At 39.2% G+C, this 23,569-nt stretch overlaps 1 long non-coding RNA gene across 12 annotated transcripts in view; it reads left to right on the top strand.

Moving 5' to 3' along the window:
• The window catches only part of LOC100608367 (uncharacterized), a 230,563-nt gene that overhangs the window by 155,312 nt on the left and 51,682 nt on the right, over positions 1 to 23,569 (top strand). Inside the window, exon 5 of one of the 12 annotated variants that reach the window (XR_008547713.2) lies at positions 16,992 to 18,824. The exons of the other annotated variants lie outside the window; for them this stretch is intronic. This is a non-coding gene — a long non-coding RNA (uncharacterized LOC100608367). Of the gene's footprint in view, positions 1 to 16,991; positions 18,825 to 23,569 lie in introns of those variants that run through there. 12 annotated transcript variants of the gene reach the window in all.

A 23,569-nucleotide genomic window follows, 5' to 3' on the forward strand; every position in this document is an offset into this window, starting at 1 on the left:
ATACCTCTGTAGCACCAATGTCTTCTCCTCAGCTAAGGAAGGTGTCAAGAGAGACATCTTATGATCAACCTATGGAGGAAGAAAAAATTTGTGGTATTTTGCATGTCGGCTCAGGGCAAAGAGTGCATTTTAGAATAAAGGAGGTGTGGCAACGTGTGTGCATGGCCGTCAGATGCACAGGGCTAAGAAGCAACTGCTAGAAAGGTCAAATAGCTGTAATAGGTTCAGCTCATGTGGAACTTGGGACACTGCTCTGTATGTTCGAGACTCTCTCCTCCAGAAAACAGAATATTTACTAAGCCAGCAGTCAATACATGGTGCTGAGACTGACATGTCTAGAAAACACAGGTCTCAGGACCACAGGGTGAAAGAGTTGCCCCCTCACCATCACACGGGAGTATCCACTTGAAGAATCACTGTGTTTTCCAGTCTCACAACATTAGGCTCTCCTGGATTAGGGATAATGGTTCCCAAGAAGGAACTGCTTCTATAGGGAATATAGAAAGAATTCCACATAATATAAAGTTACTTCAAGTTAGAACTGCTGTCTGATTACTTTGGGTTTCTCATACTAACGTATTCAGAGGTAAAGAAAGAAGATACTCAGCTAAGGAGGTAATTAGTCCAGGTTATTATGAGAGACAGTGACAAATGTAGAATCCAAAAAGACTAATATGGCCATCTCCTGTTACTTATCTGTTCAGTAAGAACAATGAACGGGCACTTATAGCAGTCATGGTCCAGTAAGAGGAAGAAAGTATGGGTTCGACTCTTTAGGGGTGATGGTTTGAGTCAACGCAACAGACCAGCAACCCAGACCAAACAAAGAGATCTGTCATTCTTCCTGTGAGTGACACCGGAACTGCTCTCGTTAACCTTACACTGTTCGTCTCTGACTTCCTGTTCCAGACTTTTCTGTTGGCACATTGAGAGTAATGTCATGGTGAGCTGCTGTGCGCTCAAGAATGTGCTACCTGGAGATTTGGGAAGTTAAATCTTTAGAGAAATCTTTTGACCAAAGGAACTTGGGAGAAAATGGATACACATTTTCCTATAACTTCTCCAGAAAGTCTTGAGACATAGTCCATAGACTTCCGTAGGAGATCAACAAAATGAAGAAACCAGTTGTCAATAGTTGTGGCTAACTTAAAAATGTATCTTTATATTCAGCCTCCCTTCTCCCCTGTTTTGTTCCCCTGCTTCCTGGATTCCACTCCTCGATAAAATACTTGCCCTTAAGCCTTTGCCTTAGCTCTGCTGTCTGAGGAATTAGAGCTAAGATACTGCTCATTATGAGAATGTCAACACCCACGCCAAGTCTACTAATTCCAGATGATCTAAAATTTTAAGACCCTTAGGGATCCAGTTCACTGGAGGATTCTACTCAAAGGTATAGAGAACGGCCTTTGTTCAAGCTGCACATCACATTTTGTTAATTAGGCATGGAAGTCACTCTCCTTGTACCCAAGGTCTCACATGTGCTCTCCTAACGTACTGATTAGCATCCAAGCAAAACCACAGCCCATCATATACCACTTTAAGCTTCTCTTCCCCCAGTGGTATTATTGCTGTGTCCTAATTACGTGACAACAACCCCACGGATTTGAATTCAAATGGCAGCAAGCGGCCAAAATGCCAATTTCTTCATCTACTAATCTGTACTTCTTCTATAGTTTCTCTCCGAATGTTTTCTTCCTCCATTTTAAAGTTATATTTCTGTACATGAATAACTCCATTATACAGTTAATATGGTAAAGGAAACAAACTCTTTCTTATGTCAATGACACCTTTAATACTTTTTTTTATCATTCCTCTATTTTAAAATCTTACCACATTTTCCTTTTTGAAGGTATTATTTTCCCATATGCCTACAGAAAATATGCCCATTGGCAAAATAATGCAAAATGATGAAGATAATAAAACAAAATAAAGAAAATAAAAATCCACAGTGTTCTTGGTTTTGAGCCATTTCTTTGAATGGATATTTAGCCTTTGCTATTACGTTATTATGACTTTAACACCATCATTGAAATTTGCCTGGCTGGGCGGGGTAGCTCACTCCTGTAATTCCAGCACTTTTTGAGGCCAAAGCATGTGGATCACCTGAGGTCAGGAGTTCAAGACCAGCCTGGCAAACATGGTGAAACCCCATCTCTACAAAAAAATACAAAAAATTAGCTGGCCGTCGTGGTGGGTACCTGCAATCCCAGTGACTCAGGAGGCTGAGGCAGGAGAATCATTTGAACTCAGCAGGCGGAGGTTGCAGTGAGCCGAGATCCATGCCACTGCACTCCAGCCTCGGCGACAGAGAGACACTCCATCTCAAAAATAAAAAATAAAAAAAGAAGAAGAAAGAAAAGAAATTTGCCTATCACTGAGAACAGTTAATTTCATACAGGGTCATAACACGCTAGATGATTGCAGTTATTATTATAGGTAGATAACAGAAGGCCAGGACATTAGTCTGTTTTACATTGCTATAAAGGAATATCTAAGGCTGGTAGTTTATTTTTTGTCTTGGCTCATGGTTCTGCAGACTATCCAGGAAGCATAGTGCCAGTGTCTGCTTCTGTGAAAGCCTCAGGAAGCTTACAATCATGCCAGAGGGCAGAGGGGGAGCAGGTGCATCACATGGTGAGACAGGGAGCAAGAGAGGGGGGAGGTGCCAGGCTCTTCTAAACAACCAGGTCTCGGGAAGTAAGAACTCATAACTGCAGGGAGGGCACAAAGCCATTCGTGAGGGGTCTGCCCCCATGACCCAAACCCCTCCCACCAGGCCCCACCTCCAACGTCAGGGATCACATTTCAACATGAGATTTGCAGGGGACAAACATCCAAACTACATCAGCAAGTTCTGGACTAAAGTAAGACACATTTGGTTTGACGCCTTCCATTTTATTTTTAATATACCCTCTTCCAACCTAACAGATATGAACCCAGGTCTCGTTTTTTTCCTGATCAGATTGGGGTTTTATTTTAAACCAGGCCCATGTTAACGGCCAGTTTTTTTTCCAAGGAAAATATCCCCATTATTAGCTATGGCCAGGATTTTCTGAATTCTCTTTCCTCTTTGCACTTTGCATTTTTACTGGGGCTTTTCTGCCCTTCATAAGAGGCGCGCATCCTTAGTGGGGCCACTGTTAAAGCAGCCGCGTCTCCCTCAGCCCTGGCTACAGGCAGCAGGTGTTTCTTCCATCTTATGCCCATACTCCGCCTCCTTAGGCTTTCTACACAAGGGACCTTAAGTGGAAGCCCACACTCTTCTTGCAATCAAAGCTTTCTCTTTTTCCTGAGGTTCACTGATGTTGTTGATTCTATAATCTTTTGTGGGGTTTTAATTTGTGATAATGTAAAGTGTTAGGAGTCCCCCAAAGCATTTATATTATGAGAGGTTGTTCCCAAATATGGAAACGTGTTCAACTCACAGTATGCATTTCTAATGGTAGAGTTTACCCCCCTTTAGTAGGTGGGTGCTGTCAAAGGGGAGTACATGTGTGTCTATATGGCTCTGTGTCTGTCCTTGTCTACCTCACTTCTCTATTTATTATCTATCCATTTACCACCCATTCTAAATAGATCTGATGGTAATGCCAGAGAAGAGACATTATCATATTTTACTGAATAAAATAATGAGAAAAAGCGGGGTTGAAGTCACATCACAGACCGAGAAAAACTTCTAGAGTATTACTGTGCAGAAAATGCAGTGGACTAGAGGAAATTTAGCCAGTACTTCTTCTTTCTTTATGATCCTATTATTTTCACTACACAGAAGCCAGTTTTCTACCTGCTTTTTCACTTCGTAGGATTTGGCCAGTGTCTGTTAGAAATTTGGTTAAAGCTCAAACAAGTCGGATTTTCAAAAGCAACCTGAAGGTCAGCTGTTTAGTTTTATGCATTTCCTTCTTCTCTGACCAAATACTGCAAGTTCTACCAATAGGCAAAGGCAAAGATAATGTATTTTGTATGGCCTAGTTTTGTATCCATATGAAATACTATAGACTTGTTTGAGGTTACAGTTTGAGTATTAACAAAAATCAATAAAGCTAAGACGTACTAGATAACATTCAAAGTCCCTTTGAAATAAGAAGAAATGCTCAGGAAAATCTAAAATATTTATTTTTCTCAATTGATATTTCCTTAAGTCATTTTTATTTTTTGCTCTTAATAAAGAAACCATAATAATGTGAGAATAAAGTGAAATCAGTGGTACCATTATTGAATACTTATTTAATACCCCCTCACTACAACGCCACCCCAAGTCCCATTGCTCAAAGACAGCCACTTTTGTTTCTCTCTCTGGTATTTGGGAACACATTTATTAATAATATAGATATAATGTAATTTTCTGTTGAGTAATTTACATGTTTAACCATTACAGGCATTTTGCTTTCCTGTTCCAATGGATAAAAATTCAACTCTCCTGATAGAAATTTCAAAGACAGACCAGGCTTGGTGGCTTATCCCTGTGATCCCAGCACTTTGGGAGGCTGAGGCAGGCGGATCACAAGGTCAGGAGTTCGAGACCAGCCTGGCCAACATGGTGAAACCCTATCTCTACTAAAATACAAAAAATTAGCCGGGTGTGGTTGCAGGCACGTGTAGTCCCAGCTACTCAGGAGGCTGAGACAAGAATCACTTGAACCTGGGAGGCGGAGCTTGTAGTGAGCCGAGATTGTGCCACTGCACTCCAGCCTGGGTGACAGAGTGAGACTCCATCTCAAAAAAAAAAAAAAAGAGAAATTTCAAAGAGAAAAAGACAAATCACCTAGCCATGAGTTAGATTTGTTACATCATAACATTTCAGTGTTAGATTGGATTTTCCGTTGTGTCTAGTTCAGCCAGCCATCTAATGCTTGAAGTTTTTCTAATCACTCTTTCTTTCTCAGAGGACATTGACTTCTGCACGAATCCCTCCAGGTTCTGTGAAATATTTCTCAAGGTTGTCAGTTGCCCATTTCATAACCCTACAGCTAGGATTTCTCTCCCTGTCTCACTATCTCTCTCCTCCACCTCACGCCTCAGATCAAAAGTCTGTATTCTTGGGACTTCTCCTTTTTGAGCTAGAATTCCACATGGAATCACTACTGTTCTACCTGAGAGATCTATAAATATTTTAAAGACAATATTAGTTTCTGTCCTTAGTTTTTTCTCTTCAATGTTAATATTATAAATTCTGAACATGAATATATGTCAAGTTCTCTTTCCATCTTTAATGCTACACATAAATGTTTTAAGTTTCATGGCCAGGCGCAGTGGCTCACGCCTGTAATCCCAGCACTTTGGGAGGCCAAGGTGGGTGGATCACTTGAGGTCAGGTGTTCCAGACCAGCCTGGCCAACATCATGAAACCCCGTCTCCACTAAAAATACAAAAATTAGCTGGGCATGATGGCACATGCCTGTAATCCCAGCTACTCAGGAGGCTGAGGCAGGAGGATCACTTGAACCCGGGAGGCAGAGGTTGCAGTGAGCAGAGATTGTGCCACTGCACTCCAGCCTGGGCGACAGAGCTAGACTCTGTCTCAAAAAAAAAAAAAAGTTTCTTGTTTCTCGATGCCACCTTTAAAGTGTAGTGTTTGGAGTGGCCGTGCCGGGAGTGTCTCCACCTCTCTTTCCTCACCCACAGATGGTTCTGGGGAAGCTGCATCACAGCCGTCACTTGTATTGAGCTCACGTGCAACCAAAACCCTTTATAGAGTTGGGTTTTTAGCTGTGTCTAGACGCTTTTATGCTGAATTCTTGAACACACATAGACTCAGCTGGACTCTTTTATGCTGAATTCATAGACACAGCTAGACTCTTTTATGCTGAATTCTAAATTCTTGAATTTAAGAATCTTAAAATTCTTGAATTTTAGACCCAAAACAGTGCCAAATATTTTATCTTTGTCACATTTTCTTTCTAGTCAGAGCTGACAGGTTGTTAAATTTAAGAATTTTTTGAATACTGATTCTCTTCTATTTTCTATTTCTGGGTATGTCCATATCTGTATCAACTAAAAATGTCCCAAGCCTGCCATTACTACCAGTCCCTTAGCCATTAATAAAGACATGCAACCAGAAATGATTGAGGACAGACCTGCTGGGCATCTCCTGTCCAGGTTGACACTGATTATTTGATCAATAATTTTGAAAGATGGATTGTGTATAAGTTACAATATATTTGATATTCTGTAAAAAAAAAAAAAGACTCAGTAAGCCCAAGAATCTAAGAAAATTAATACTAAATAACTTTCCCAAATGTTGACATAAGAAAAAATTATACCTGAGAAAAGCATTATTAATGTATTTTTAAAATAATTTATTTAAAAAAATTATTGTGGTTTTCTTACATAACTAGCAATTATCTATAGGCTTTGAGAAAAATGAGTCAAAGCGGAACACATACTCACATTACTATAGATGTTTTAATTCAGCTGTAAACCTTTGGAGGATAATGACCTTGTTTTGCCCTATGTGCGTGGGGCAGAGGGAGGCAGGAACTCAGGCCTGGAAGGAACCTCATGATAGTGTTGCTTTTTCCTTTTTCCAACAAAAAGTTAGAGATGCATGATCAATAAAATAACAAGCATATAATTGCATTTTGAGGTAAGTGAGCAGATGCTGTGTTGCTAGGGAATTGTTGTTGAATGAGTATAAAATATGAATTTCCAGAAAGTTGTCATGTAGGTAATATCTGATTTTATTGGCAAGGAAATTCTCAGTCCCTGTGAAGTCATCATTACCAAGTTTTGAGAATTTAATAGGGAGTCAATGTATGCATTGGTGTGTTTCTTTCTTCCTTCTATTTCAGGTACTAGTCTAATCTTTTCCCAGAAACGAAGGTTGGTCAGACCATCTGGGATTAGAAACAGACAGCAAAAGTGTCCCTTTAACCTGAGGACACTACAGGAAAGGTCTTTCTTTCCTTTGGGCATTTTCTTCATGATTGCTTTACCCCTATACTCATGCTACTGAGCTCTCTCCTTTCCATTTTGTGAATAAACTGGGACTGAAGATAAGATTTGGAATAAATGTGTACTTATTATCAAAATGAATATTGTATCTCTTGCTAATTCGTAGTAATTTGCATTGGTTAGTTCTTGAAGGGAAATTATCTAAAAATGTAAAGATTTATGAATACTGAAAAACATGAACTATTATTTCTTTTAATGTTTCCCTTTAGTCAACTTTAGGAATACAAAACTGAGTTGTTTTACCTCCCTTAAGTTTTGGGACACGTGATTCCAGCTCTGTTCCGGTTGATGACAGAAAGTCACATTCAAATCTCTTGATATCATATCTAAAAATCCTGATTTGTGGTCAGGCACGGTGGCTCACGCCTGTAATCCCAGCACTTTGGGAGGCCGAGGTGGGGGATCACCTGAGGTCGGGAGTTCGAGACCAGCCTGAGCAATATGGAGAAACCCCATCTCTACTAAAAATACAAAATTAGCCGGGTGTGGTGGCGCATGCCTGTAGTCCTAGCTACTCGGGAGACTGGGGCAGGAGAATCGCTTGAACCCAGGAGGTGGAGGTAACGGTTAGCCGAGATTGCCCCACTCTACTCCATCCTGGGCAACAGAGCAAAACTCTGTCTCGAAAAAAAAAAAATCCTGATTTATTACAGAAAGGTCCAGAGCAAAAGCAGCATTTTGAACTTGGTGTATGGTTAACTGGACAGGGATGTGGATCTGAAGGAGAGCAGAGTATTTGTACTAGCAAAGGGACAGAAAGGACAATTTCGGGTATCAAAAAAATAGGTGATTAAAACTATAGGAAAAAACCATAAGGGTATGAATTGCCTTGTAAAGAAACCATTTTGAGAAGGAGAGCAGGAAGCAAAATTAGTTAAGAAGGAATGTTTTTAAGACAAAGTAAGTATTCAACAGTAAAAGGAAATAAAAGGTTTATTGAATGTTCCCAACACAAAGAAATGATGAATGTCTGAGTTGCTGGGTATGCTAATGACCCTGATCTAATCACCATACATTGTATGTATTGAAACATCACTATGTACCCCATAAATACTCATAATTATTATTTGTCAATTTAAGAATATTTTAAAATCACACAAAACACAATAGCAGCATTATTATGTGACAATATACTCCCAAAATACAGAACTAGTAAGAAATATTATCAATAGACATGGCTTCAAAGAAATAGAAATTGTTTTCTAAAATATAGACTTTGGGCAGTAAAGCATTGCAGATTGAGAGAAAACATTCTTTTTCCCAAAGAAAAGACAATTTCCAAGTAAGATACAGTGTCCATAATGCTTTGTAACTAGTGGGTGCCTCTTACGCTATCAGCAAACTTAGTTCCAGTTCACCCTCCTCACCTTCCACCCAGAGACTTTAGGGCATGTTGCTGGGGGTCAACCTTGGAAGATCTCTGCATTTGAAGCAATCTACTGTCTCCCTGGGATGGGCCGCTTTCTCCTTTGAGTGGCCGTAACCCTGCCCAGAGCTGCTTTCGCAGAGGCAATCAAGCTATGGAAAGCCCTGCTCATTTTGTGTTTTCAGGGTTGCCTTTGTTTATCTCTAATTCTTAAGGGAAAATGCTTCTGTAGGCTCAATGAGACCGAGTGGAAACCATAGCCAAGTCCTACAGCTTTTGTAGTTTCTGTGCTGGGGAGACTACAGATCTATTTGGAAAAATAGAAACTGCATTAGATCAAGCTATAACTTTAATATTTATGAAAAAGCTCTAATTGTTGGCTCTGTGCAGCTGAATTCTACATTAAACCCTGTAGACAGGGTTTATAAAATATACATGTACAAGTTCATATAATAAGGATTATTTGATAATGGTAAAAAATTAAATGAGTATTCAAATATAAACATAAAAATATGGCATTTTCTCTTCTACTCTAATCCTACAGTGCTATAGTAATTTTTTTTCCTTCTGAAACCTTTATGGAAACCCTAATTAACGTAAGTCAACTGTTCAACATCTAATATTGTTGAAAACCTTAAGTAGGAATAAAATTAAGCATTTATATTTAAGTACAGTTGATACTTTAAAAAATTCTTACATAAAATCTTTAATTATGATTTGCTTTGTGTATACTGGCTTCTGCGATCATAAAAGAAATTACTTAACTTTGCCATCTCTAAAAGAAAAGTCCAGAGTTGGCATTGTTTCCAGCTTATTTTTCAAGACAACAAAAAAGTAATTTTGGAAAATAAGTTATTTTAGAAAATAAAATATAACATTTTTTAGAACCTGGAGTTCTCCAAATAGTTTGTTCTTTCGAGAATATGATTGAGCTTTCTTTGCCACTCAGGTTCAAAGCACTGGGAAGAAGTGAAAACAATTCAATTATTGGATGCACATTCTTGAAAGGGCCTTACATTGCTGAATTCAGGAGTTGCCATAATTCTATATCATGTTGCAAGCAAGCTAAACATCAAGAGAGGTGTTGTAACCAGCTAATAATTATAAATAATGTGTGAATACTGTCTTTTTTTTCTGATTCCTGTGAGAAATCAGAAGGAACAATTGCAAGGAAATATGAAATCATGTTCTTCAAATCCTTCGACTCTGAAACACAGATAAGAGGACTGCTGACATGTAGGGACCAATAGAATGACAGCTCGTTGCATACAAAGATAAAAAAGACAGTGAGTGACTTTGGAGTTGTGTTGCCTTCTGCAGCCGAGAGAATTTGGACCCAACTGTCAAATGACTATTTTTTTTAGAGGAATGTAAATGGTGAGTGTGTACGGTGAGCTAGTGGTATGGTTCAGAAGGAATCTGCAGATGAGCTAGTGGTATGGTTCAGAAGGAATCTGCAGCGCTAATAAACACCCACTTTCCCAGTAAGAAATGTAGTGTGCTGTGTATTAGAAAGCTTCATAGACTCCAGAAAAATTCAAAGAACTAAACATGAATCCTCCTGTCAGTAAGTCCGAGGAAACCTAGACTATTTCATGCAGAAATAGCACATTTATACCGAGTATCACTTATCACTTACAGATTATGTTCTCATTCATTGTCTTGTTTTCAATCTTCAAAACAATCTTGAAAAGAAAATCCTTGAGAGTTGAAAGAAATTTAAGTGACTTGGTAAATTCATATGGAAGATGGTAAAACATTATTGTCAATGTGCTGCGTCTTGCTTAATGAATTTCCTCAAAGTTAAAGACAGTGTCTATAATACTTGTCCTTTTAAGCTAAGATCATAAAATCAACCAGTAAGATGATAAAATATGTAGCAATGTATCTAAATTTATCAAGCTCTGTAAAACCCTAGGATCAAGCAGTAGCTTGGAGAGGTCAGAAAGCTCCTGAGCTTGCACCTTCTTAAGAAGAGGAGAGGGGAGGGGAGGGGAGGAAGGGAAAGAAGAGAGGAGAGGAGAGGAGAGGGGAGGGGAAGGGAGGGGAGGGGACGGGAGGAAGAGAGAACGGAGAGGAGAGGAAAGGAGAGGCTTTAGCATGAAGCCTCTGGATGCTCAGATTCTGCTGGCAATTTTGGCAGCATTATGGAAGGTCCATCACAATCTTGAAGAGAGGCTTTCACTATATACCAAGCATGGCTTAGTCTGAACTGGTTCATCTGGACCCGACTCTAGCCAACTCTAGTGTGTCTCATGGTCTGTGTGGGCCGAGGGCCTCCAGGCCTCCAGAGCCAGCCCCGTCCACAATTTGGTAATATTCCATTGTTTCCTTACAGAGCTCAAGATTGCAAACCCCAAGGTGAGAAATGGAAAAAAGTAATGGGACCTTTAAGCTCTGGCGTTCTATGTTCCTACAGCATAAGCTGGTGGCTTCTGCGGGTCTCTGCAGCCACCTCAGGGCCTTTCTGCTCTTCTCAAGAGCAAGAGAAGCAGAACTTCTTCTCTTGCACTGGAAATACCTGTGGGGTGTGTGTGTGTAAGATGGACATTGAGTGAAGGGACATGAGCTTGAATATCATGTTTTACGCAAACAAATGTTTCTGTTTTTTTTGTTTTTTTTTTTTTTTTGAGATGGAGTCTTGCTCTGTCACCCAGGCTGGAGTGCAGTGGCGCGATCTTGGCTCACTGTAACCTCCGCCTCCTGGGTTCAAGCGATTCTCCTGCCTCAGCCTCCTGAGTAGCTGGGACTACAGGCGTGCACCACCAAACCCAGCTAAGTTTTGTATTTTTAGTAGAGACGGGGTTTCACCATGTTGGCCAGGATGGTCTCGAACTCCTGACCTCAGGTGATCCGTCCACCTTGGCCTCCCAAAGTGCTGGGATTACAGGCTTAAGCCACCGCTCCCAGCCCACAAACAAATGTTTAGCATTAAGTATTGTGTATTAATTAAAAGACTAAGTCTTTCATAATAGCTTAGAGCTCAATAGAAAATACAAGCAAGAAATGATGAGTACATTCGTGGTTGCTTATGGCTAGAAGAGGGAGGAGGGATAGAGTGTGACTCCCAATGGGTATGAGATTTTTTTTTTCTTTCCTGTCTTTTCTTTTTGAAACAGGATCTTGCTCTGTCATGCAGGTTGAAGTGTGTGGTGCGACCATGACTCAGTGCAGCCTCCACCTATTGGGATCAAGTGATCTTCCCATCAGGCCTTTCAAGTAGCTGGGACTGCAGTGCACACCACTATGCCCAGCTAATTATTTACTGATTTTTTTTTTTTGTAGAGATAGTCTCACTATGTTGCCCAGGCTGGTCTTGAACTCCTGGGATCAAGCGATCTTCCCACCTTGGCCTCCCAAAGTGCTGGGATTACAGGTGTGAGTCACTGCAACCAGTCTGGGTATGATATTACTTTTGGCAAATATGAAAATGTTCTAAAATTAGGTAATGGATGCACAACTCTGTGTACTAAAAACTCTTGTTTCCCACTTTAAGCTAGTTGTTGTGCTTTATGATATGTAAAGTTCATCTCAATAAAGCTGTTTTAAACAGAAAGATGATAAGGACTTCTTTTTTTTTTCTGAAGCAAGCAAGGGTAAGGTATTTACAAATTATGCTGTTCTCTTTATCTCTGCAATGACTTTTAAATCTTGTCCATTCTTTTCATCCATTATGTCTGTGTCATAGTTTGAACCCTCATCCAGTTTTGGTCCAATACAGATGGTCCCCGAGTTATGATGTTTCAAAGTATGATTTTTTGACCTTGTGATGATGAGAAGGTGGTACATTTTAAGTAGAAACGGTACTTCCAGTACCCACACAACCTTTCTGTTTTTCACTTTCAGTGCAATGTTAAATAAATTACAGGAGATATTCAGCACTTCATCATAACATAGGCTTTGTGTTACCTGATTTTGTCCAGCGGTAGGCTAATGTGAGTGTTCTGAGCATGTTTAAGGCAGGCTAGGCTAAGGTATGATGTGGTAGGTTAGTGTATGAAATGAATTTTGAACTTAGTGATATTTTCAAGTTATGTGATGGATTTATCAGGATGTAACCCCGTTGTAAGTCGAAGAGTGTCTGTGGTTACACAGAAATAATAATATGCGGTTTTGGTTGGTTTCTAGTTGTAAGTTGTAAGGCCTTTTATGCAGACTGCTGCATTTGACTTTAACATGGTTTTCTTACCCCCGTTCTTTCTCAGGCTTTCCTAAAGCACAGTTCTGATCATGTTATATTCTTACTGAACACTTCACATGGTTCAACATTGTCTACAGGATGAAATGCAAACTTTTTAACTTGATCTATGATTCTGTCTTTTTTGTCTTATTTTTCACATCATGATCTTACTAAGCCACAATTCATTTTTGGCATACAAAACATCCTGGCGTTGACTTAAAGTATACTCCACTTTTCCACTTCTCTGCTTTTCGCCCTTCTCCTAAATTCAAGCTGTCAACATTTCACCCATTCAGCTCAAATGCTTCCTCCTACATAGTCTTCAATCGCACGCAGCAGAATTGCAGCCTTGAAAATTACACCCTTCTTTGTATTTTAATTACTTGTCTATGTGCTTGCCTTTCTACTCTGCCTATCTATTCAAATTATTGTTCAGTTGAATTTTCAAATTAATATTGTATTGTAAGCCTCTTTATTTGTAATTATAGAGAAAATAGATTCTTATAGAAACGATGAAGAGCAAAATTCCATCAGAGCCAATACGGACCTTCGGTCTACAGGGAAGAATAAGTAACAGATTTCCCTCGCGCAGCACAAGATCGATGGCTGAGACCCCAACAATAGAAGACAGATTAACAAGAGAAAAACATAGAAATTTATTTAATATAAATTTTACATGACACACGAGCCTTCAGAAATGATGCAAATAAACAGGGAGTCTGTGTATTTTTTGGACGGTTGTGCAAAATCGGACTGGAGGACAAAGGGAATGGTCTAATGGAAATAGACAGGGGAGGCTGTTCACATTCCTCTTGGTGTCCTCATGTCACGTGCTTTCCTCCCAGATATAGGACAAGCCAGGATGCTCTCCCAGGAGGCTCTTCAGGAGAGAAGGGAGGGAGAAGGTCAGAGAGTCACCTTCCCAGGTTTCATGGCTGCCGCAGGGAGAAAGGGCGAGGGGAAGGTGAGCAAGGCCTTCCTGCTTCTGTTGTTTTCTCAAACGCCCAGGCACCATGTTTTGGGGTGGCATGTCCTGAACCTGGTCTGGCCTCACCTCACTATAGGCTCCTGTTTCTTTTCTTTTCTTTTTTTTTTTTTTTCTGTTTCCGCCTCCCTCCCTCTAAACATTCTAATTTACCCCAAGCTCTCTTCCCCAGAACTCTCGTGTCTGACAGAGCTCGAATTCTGTCAACCAGGCTGGTCAGCTCCAGACTCTGACTAATGAAATGCACTCGTTATTAACTTATCTCCTTCAGGAGCAACTCTCAATCCATGACTAAATTGTACAGATGGAACACAAGAGGGTGAGATGTTTCCTTGCTGGAAACTGCACAGTGTGAAGGCTCTCGGGAATTGCTTTATGGAATCAGACTCCTTCGTTCCTTCGTGTACACCTCCTAGATGCATTTTTACGGAATCAGACTCCTTCATGTACACTTCCTAGGTGCATTTTCCTGGAGCTCATCTGGAGTCCAGGCCTCAGCTTCTGTTGTACAATGAGGGATGATAATGGCAGATACTTAGATACTTTTGAGAAGGCCACCTGAGACGTGATTGCCAAAAGCAAGTGAGGATGACTGAATGAGAGAATGGTGAATAGCAGTTATTTTGAAATTTATTTTTAACATCCCTACATTTATTGCAACTGATTCTTGTGGGACCGCAAAATGTGAAACGGATTTCAAACCCTAGCAGTGCACAGGAATCATCCTGTAAAGCCTTTAAAAGTACAGATCTGGCCGGGCGCGGTGGCTCACGCCTGTAATCCCAGCACTTCGGGAGGCCGAGGTGGGCGGATCATGAGGTCAGGAGATCAAGACCATCCTGGCTAACATGGTGAAACCCCGTCTTTACTAAAAATACAAAAAATTAGCTGGGCGTGGTGACAGGCGCCTGTAGTTCCAGCTACTCGGGAGGCTGAGGCAGGAGAATTGCTTGAACCCGGGAGGTGGAGGTTGCAGTGAGTGGAGATCGCACCACTGCACTCCAGCCTGGCGGCAGAGCAAGACTCCATCTCAAAGGAAAAAATAAAAGAAAAAAAAAGTACATATCTTTGAGTGATCACTTTTAGAAGGTCCAGGGCTGTGACCCATAAGCTAATGTTTTCAAAGCTTCTCAGGTAATTTAGAAGTAACTGGTCCTTAGATTGTCACGTGGGAATTACTGATTCTTCCGTACATATTTAGTAACATCTAGAGTATTCTGATCCATGAGAATATTGTCTAGACTTCAGAGCTTCTTTCTGAAATTTACCGAGAATGAAACTCTCCTGAAGATAGGCTTTAGATCTCATCCTATGATAGTCTCACAGAAAAGAAGGTAGCTTGATGGAGAGTTTATGGATATTCTACAACAGACCTTAATCCAGGTGGTATTTTATTTTATTTTTTTAAATTTTTTGAGATGACGTCTCACACTGTTGCCAGGCTGGAGTGCAGTGGCTCGAACTCGGCTCACGGCAACCTCCACCTCCCGGGTTCAAGCCATTCTCCTGCTTCAGCCTCCTGGGTAGCTGGGACTACAGGTGCCTGCCACCATGCCTGGCTAATTTTTGTATTTTTAGTAGAGACAGGGTTTCACCATGTTAGCCAGGATGGTCTCGATCTCCTGACCTCATGATTCACCCACCTCAGCCTCCAAAGTGCTGAGATTACAGGTGTGAGCCACCGTGCCCAGCCAATCCAAGTGGTATGTCAAATCTAGCCTAAAGAGCTTTAAACATTTTTCATGCACTTATTTAATAAATATATATACACACACACACACACATTTGCATACATGTATATGTCTACAAACATATATACATATACACATATACATATATAAATGTGTAAATATATACATATACACACACGTATAAATGTGTGTGTATATATATTTATTAAATAAATGCATTTTTCATCCACTTATTAAAGATATACACACATATACACATATTTGTATATATGTATGTATATATATATAAAAATCTGCAATTTTAAAAAACAGCACAACTGGAATAAATGTAGACATATAGTTTATAGTACTTTGTAATTGTAATTAAATACTTTCTTCAGAAAATTGCATTAAAAATTTTTTTTATGGCTGAGTGTGGTGGTTCATGTCTATAATTCCGGCACGCTGGGAGGCTGAGGTTAGAGGATTTCTTGAGCCCAGGTGTATGAGACCAGCCTAGACAGCATAGTGAAACCCATCTCTACAAAAATTGATAAATTAGCCTGGCGTGGTGGTGCACACCTGTAGGCCCAGCTACTTGGAAGGCTGAGGTGGGAGGATCACTTGAGCCCAGGAGATCGAGATTGCAGTGAGCTGTGGTCACACTACTGCACTCCAGCCTGGGCAACAGAGTGAGAACTTGTCTCAAAAAATAAACAAAAATTATCATAATATGAAAGTATTGATAATTTAATATTGTTCTTTTGTTTTTTAAATGGTAGGATAATAATGTGATTTCTAACTTTCCTTACCTTCGTGTCCACTGCTTTAAAGACAGAACTAACATGAGGAGAGAAATTAGAAAATAATAAAGAAAATGAAATTCATAAATTAAAACATGAAGACATTATATTTGAAGGGCTCTTAGATTGTATAAGTCAATTTTTCCCTAGAATATGAAATTCTTACCTATGAGAATGAATGTTAATGTACTTTTCAAACTAACTTTCACCTTACCTTTAGATGACCTTATTTCATCAGAAAAGAAATAAAAACCAATTCTTACTCAGAATAGTTTGAACTTACACTTAATTATCATCTATACTGTTATTTACTCTAGATTTCATTTAACACAGATTTTTAAATGATTATTATAATTGGTTTCATGGGTGAGTTTATTTTATAATGAGTAAGAGAAAGAAAATGTACCCCTATTTTATGTCAAATATTTTTATAGTATATAATATCTTCAAATTGTAAATGAATATAGAGATTTAAAAATGTTAATAGCTTCTAAGGCTGGGTGTGGTGGCTCATGCCTGTAATCCCAGCACTTTGGGAGGCCAAGGTGGGCAGATCACAAGATCAGGAGATCAAGACATCCTGGCTAACATGGTGAAACCCCATCTCTACTAAAAATATAAAAAATTAGCCGGGTGTGGTGGCAGGTACCTGTAGTCCCATCTACTTGGGAGGCTGAGGCAGGAGAATGGCGTGAACCCAGGAGGTGGAGGTTGCAGTGAGCTGAGATCATGCCACTGCAATCCAGCCTGGGTGACAGAGGGAGACTCCATGTCAAAAACAAAAACAAACAAACAAACAAACAAAAGTTAATAGCTTCTGAATCATTATAGTTTCTCAAGTGAGTAGGAATATATTTTTCTTCAAAGCTCTTGCAAGATCTGCTTCCAATACAGGATTTAGAATTTCATAATCAATATTTATTGTTTAGAAACCCTAAAAGACTGCTTTCATATTTAATTTTTTGTTTCTGTGATTATTAAATTATTTGCCTTTTTAACTAAAAGAAAAAAGACTTACTCCTTTTTCTTCTAGGTACTACCAAAATGCTTTTCTGGGAAGAACACAATGTATACATCCAAACTGTAATCAGCTATTTTCTCTTGTGCTTGCGGCTTTTCAGAGCTGGATTATTTGACGAAGTACATGCTGAGGGCTCCATCAGAGCAATAGAGATAGAGATGATAGAGATGGAGAGAGATAGCTACCTCTGTCTAGGTGCAGATATAAATGATGTAGATGCAGATATAAGGTGTTCCATGAAAGGGCCATAAATGCAAAGTGGTCCCCTCAAATGCAAGGAACCGAAGAAAGAGGCGGACAAATCCAGTTTGCCCATAAAGGATTTATTCTGTTTATTTATTAGAGAAGTTAAAGACAGAAGTGTGGTCTTGGGCAACCACAAGACAGCTAGATCTGTGCACTAAAATCCCCAAGACCCAGAACTTACATCGTGCGGAAAAGTATGTGTGTTCTGGAAGAATGTGTAGGTGGCTGAGCGAATGCTGTGGGCACCACAGTCTATGAGGGACACAGCAACACCAAGGCTGGTTTTGGAGGAAAGGCGAAACTTACAGTAAATAGGTCCTTCTACAAAAAGAGTTTACATCAACTAAATATCTTGGAGGCATTCCGGGGCTCGAGATTCATCAGGAGGCACGTGGTGGATTAGCATCTAAAATGAAGTCACTCTCGTCCCTATACAGGGAATAATTTGATGCTTGATGTCACTAAGGCACCCATCATGAGTAAGATCAGTAATACGGAACTGACGGCATTACATTTGTTCTACAGAGTTATTAATCTAGATTCAAAATTTGGATAAGAGACAGTATCATCTTTTCTGTTCTTAGAGCCTCTCTGAGCCTAATTGGGCCCGAGTTGAGTGTTTCCATTTCAGAAATTGTGGTGTCAGCATGCTCAACTATAAAATAAACTGGTTCTTTATGCTTTTAGTAAGTCATACCTCTTGTGATTTACTGGAAAAGTAGAAATGCAAAGAGCTCCTTATGCAACTTAATCAGAGGAACACAAATCAGGGTCTTTTAATGAAGGTTTAAGCTGAGCTTTGACATGCAAATTAGGAGACAATGCAGTAATATCTAGTATATCTTAAGTTTTGATATTTGAAAGATGATTGTGAAATAATTTTTCTAGTTTCATTGGCATATCTACTATACTCTAGGCAAGGGGCTGGAATCAACAAGCAAAAATCAACAAGTTTTGCTCTTGACCATCTCACAGACTTGTGTTTCTTTATTTTTTTCTCTATCAAGCCAAGCTCTATATAAAGGCAATTTTATGATGGTGCAGATTTTATGATGTTGTGCACTTACTTTAAAGAATAGCTTTTACAGCTCTTGAGTACACTCAATTATATTTCTTATGCCCACTGAAGTTTTTAAGTACCTAATAAAAAATAGTGTATCAGAAGAGGTGGCACCGTCAGGAATATTTCACCAGTATTAGGCCAATGAACATTAGCTGTCATGTTTTCAGCATTATGTGGAGAGCTCTGAGTCAGGTGCACACCTCCAAAAAACCTGGTGTGAATATTTCAGTCTCAGCAATAAAATCACACTTCATGTGTTACGCATAAAGGAAGATTTATTACCTTCATATCCTCTTATTAATTTCTTTCTTTCTTACATCAGGTATAATTCCATACCTCAGCCCTTTGGCCTTAAAGAGTAGTTTAATCTATTAGCCCAGAAAACCTTTTAAGTCAATCCTTGACATGGAAGGAAGGCAGATATTTCTTTAAGGGTCTGGTGTACTAGAAGGTCAGTTTCTGTCACAGATCCCAGGAGCCATGCAGCTAAAAACAAAACCCTCTGGTGCTCCGTCTTTTCGCCAGTACACGCCTTTAAATAAGAAACAAGACAAAAGAGACAGATCAACGCTCATCCCTGGGCTTGAGCCTCAGGAAAATGGTTTTAAGAGAAGACGCCTGTTAGCGCCAGACAAAAGGCAATTAGTGCTCATTCGGGGGACATCACGTGGTGAGGGCATGTGGACTCCCTCCATCCACAAGCTAAGTACGAAGGGCTATTGCTCTGTTACTAACAGGGATTCATCTTTAATTATTCACATTTGTATTTTTTTCCCCAGTAGGAAAATAATAATGTTTTTCATCCTTTCCTGCATATATTTATTATTTTTTTGTAAATTAAGAGTTACACTACAGAGTTTCTCATGAAGAAAAGGAAAATACCTAAAAGATAGTTACATTACAAAGAAGAAAACACAAATGTAGCTTCCTGAATTTTTCATGAAAACTCACCCAGAAGGCACTCCATATTTCAGAAACAAATAGCATGGGGGGCCTTAGGACACATAAACAATATAACTGAATAAAAGAAATTTCAGAAGTCTTGTAGTCCTACAAATATTTCTCTTTTTGGAAAAGATTTATTGAAGCAAATAAAATGATAAAATTATGCATGAATTGAAAAATATAGTGGGATGGAGGAATAGAACATTTGTGATGATTCTTGATAAAGCCACACAACATAAGGTATAAAAAGTTTGGTCACCAGCCAGGCCTGGTGGCTCACGCTTGTAATTCCAGCACTTTGGGAGGCCGAGGTGGGCAGATCACGAGTTCAGGAGTTTGAGACCAGCCTGGCCAACACAGTGAAACCGCATCTCTACTAAAAATACAGATAGTAGCTGAGTGTGGTGATGGGCACCTGTAATCCCAGCTATTTCGAAGGATGAGGCAGGAGAATCAGTTAAACTCGGGAGGTGGAGGTTGCAGTGAACTGAGATTGTGCCATTGCACTCCAGCCTGGGCAACAGAGACCGTGTCTCCAAAAAAAAAAAAAAAGTTTGGTCACCATCCAAGTAAAGAAAAAAGAGAACTAAATCTAAGAAAGTGGCAGTTAAGTGGAAAAGGAGAAAGGTTAAAAGGAAGGCATCGAAAAAGAGAAACAGAATAAAACTAGATGTTCTAAAGGAGAAAAAATAGACAGTGGCATCAAGAATTGCTTTTAGGTTTCAAGTTGCAATTCCTTTAAGAAGTACTGTCTGTGAATAAATATTTTCAAAGCAAGGAGAAAAAATTAATTTAGAGATAAGGGCCATAGAAATGATAAGGTTTGTTTTGGTTATGCTGCACATATCAAAATATTTAAGTAACAGTAATGAGCAAGTAGGTAGAGATATGAGTTTGGAGGTTGAGAGATAGGTCCTGATAGCCAGGCGTGGTGGTGGGTGCCTGTAGTCCCAGCTACTCGGGAGGCTGAGGCAGGAGAATTGCTTGAACCCGGGAGGTGGAAGTTGTAGTGAGCAGACATTGTGCCACTGCACTCCAGCCTGGACCACCGAGCAAGACTCTGTCTCCACAAAAAAAAGATTAAAAAAAAAAAGGCAGGGGGAAAGAAAGAGAGAGAGGTCCTGAGATTATGAAAAAGAAATGAGATCTATTCACAAACTGGCAGCACCAACAATAGAGAATGTAAGATGTTGGTTGCTATTGGGAACTAAGTGAGGATGATAGTTGTTAGAGCACATTTTTAAAATATATAACCAGCATGGCACATGTATACATATGTAACTAACCTGCACATTGTGCACGTGTACCCTAGAACTTAAAGTATAATAATAAAAAAAAGAAAAAAAAGAAAAATTTACCTGCCCTTTAAAAAAAAATTACAACACTGTCTGAAATAACAGAAAAATATATATATATATAAACTGATGCAAGAACTTCATAAATGATAATGTCCATTCTTCTTACAGAAATAGTGGAATGGTCAAAGTTAAAACTATCATGCAGAATCAAGGGTGAATTAGGTTCAAGAAACAAGGGATGTTTACCCTGGTCAGATATTGAAGTCGATCGAAGTGAAGGCTGAGCAAAGGGTTCCAGACTGGTTATTATCAAGTATTTGTAGTGAAAGTCACTATGCAAGAAGTGAAAGAATGACAGGATTTTGGGAAAGAATCATAACTACTGTTTCACAAGGTTTAGTAGCAAGAAGACAAGACAAATTGAACCTTGGGAGACTGCCAGCCTGAGGAAAGGCTTTGTCAGGAGACAGAGAAATGAAGGCACGTTTGTGGGCAGAGCAAATGTAAGAAGAAAGGCAGAAATATGGACAATGATTAATTAATGAAATAAGTTTTAAAGAACAGAAAAAAAGGGTTAATATTGCAGTCCAGATAGTGAGTTAAGCACTAAAATAGGAAGGCAATATGTCTGTTTTTATCTTTTCTTTGAGACAGTAAAAAAGAATAAGAGGCTGGATATACGGGATGCCTTTGTATAGAGAAGATTAATACAGATTATCTCGGATGGTGTTGATATACATGGTCAAATGAAAAAGTAGAGATTTCAAACCTGAGAAGGAGAAAATAGATTAGGATATAAGGAGAAGGAGGAAAGTCTTTTAGACGATGAAGTCATATCGAATCAGGAGACACATGGTAGTAGAGCTACAGAAATAGGACTGGACAGTAGGGATCTGTAGTGAATTAGTATGATTTTTCTTATCCACTTTTCTCCAGCAGTGCTAAAATAGGCTGCTAGCAGTGAAGAAACACCATAATGATCACAGAGTTGGGGTTAATTAGAGTACAGGGATGGAAAGTCCAACAGGTAAGAGATTTGAGAGCATCAGTGAGAAGACAATTAAATAAACTTAATATGGATCTCACAATCTAAGTTAAGGAGAAAAGTGAAGCCAGACAGAGGTTGATAAATCAGAACTATAAGGCCAGTTCAAGGGAGTAGACCTCACAGTGAGAACAAAGCTCAAGTTAGTTGCTAATAAAGGCACAGAAAAGGTGGAAAGTAAGATCTATTAAAAAAGAAAATCGTAAAATTCAAAATCAGTAATACTGATCAAGCGCCCATTGAGAGCAAAAGGGTAAGCTTTTATTGATTCAGAATGACTAAGAATTGAGATATCTGATGAGTTAAGAATGTTAACTTAGAATTAGTGTTTCATATATAATATGTATATAAATATATATAATATTATACATAATATTGATGTAATCACTCCTATAGCTAATTAAGTACATGATATTTTGCCAGGTCAACTGTTATGTTTATTAGCAACAGTCATGGGAATATCTGAAATGTTGGAAATCTCCTATCCCAATTCAATATTAATGAAAGTAACAGAAAGTTACATCTTTCTGTTATTATATATAGTTACATCTATTCTTATATCTATCTTTCTGTATCAAATATTTATCTCCCTATATAGGTATATTTTTAATCTGTATCTTTATACATAAAGTATTCTGGGTAAACTGCACAGACCTTAGCATATTAAATTCTCTTCTTCGGCTGGGCACGGTGGCTCACACCTGTAATCCTAGCACTTTGTGGGAGGCCAAGGCAGGTGGATCACTTGAGGTCAGGAGTTCGAGACCAGCCTGGCCAACATGGTGAAACTCTGTGCTACTAAAAATACAAAAATTAGTCAGGTGTGATGGTGTGTGCCTGTAATCCCAGCTACTCAGGAGGCTGAGGCACAAGAACCCGGGAGGCGGAGGTTGCAATAAGCTGAGATCAGGCCACTGCACTCCAGCCTGGGTGACAGAGAGAGACACCATCTCAAAATAAATCAAATCCAATAAAATCTCCTCTCACACACTACCATCTTCCCTAACAGGTATGCTAGGTGCTAGAAGTTTGAAAGAGAGAGGGGTGAATTACTTCTGTATTCACTCAGTTGTATAAACCATATGTCCTCATCCATTTTCTACTACTATACAGAATACTACAAACTGGATAATTTATAAAGAAAAGAAATTTATTTGGCTTATGTTTCTGGGGGCTGAGAAGTCCAAGAGGATGGCACTAGTATCTGCTTACCATTTGATTAAGGTGTTCTTACTACCTCACACATGGCAGAAGAGCAAGAGAGAGAGTGAGAGTAAGAGAACAGGAGGAGGCAGAACTTCACCTTATTTTCAGGAACCAACTCCCATGATAGCCCAGTTCTGAGATAACAGCGTCAACACAGGCATACCTCAGAGATATTTGTGGTCTGGTTCCACACTACCTCAATAAAGTGAATATTGCAATAAAGTGAATTACACAAAATTTTTGGTTTCCCAGTACATATAAAAGTTATGTATACACTATACTGTAGTCTATTAAATATTCAGTATCATTACATTAAAAAATTAGATACTTTTAAAAAATCCTGTTAGCTTTATCTCCAGAATATCTTCCAATCTACCCACTTTTCTTTATGTCTATCAGTACCGTCATGGTCTAAGCCAACAGCGTGCTTTCCTCAGACTATCAAAGTAGGCTTTTAACTGGCTCCTCACAGGAGAGCAAAATGAAGAAAAAGAACAATAACAACAACAAAAATAGATACTTAAATTTAAAAATATTTTATTGGCAAAAAATGTTAACAGTCATTTGAACCTTCAGCAAGTCATTTTCATTTTGCTGGTGGAGGATCTTGCCTTGATATTAACAGCTGCTGACTGATCAGTCTGATGGTTGCTGAAGGTTAACGTGGCTGTAGTAGTTCTTAAAATAAGACAACAATGAAGCCACCACATCAACTGATTCTTCTTTCACAAAAGACTGCACCGTAGTCTATGATGCTATTTGATAGCATTTTACTCACAGAAGAACG

Source organism: Pan troglodytes, chromosome 3 (genome assembly GCF_028858775.2).
Source record: "Pan troglodytes isolate AG18354 chromosome 3, NHGRI_mPanTro3-v2.0_pri, whole genome shotgun sequence".
Classification (NCBI taxonomy): domain Eukaryota; kingdom Metazoa; phylum Chordata; class Mammalia; order Primates; family Hominidae; genus Pan; species Pan troglodytes.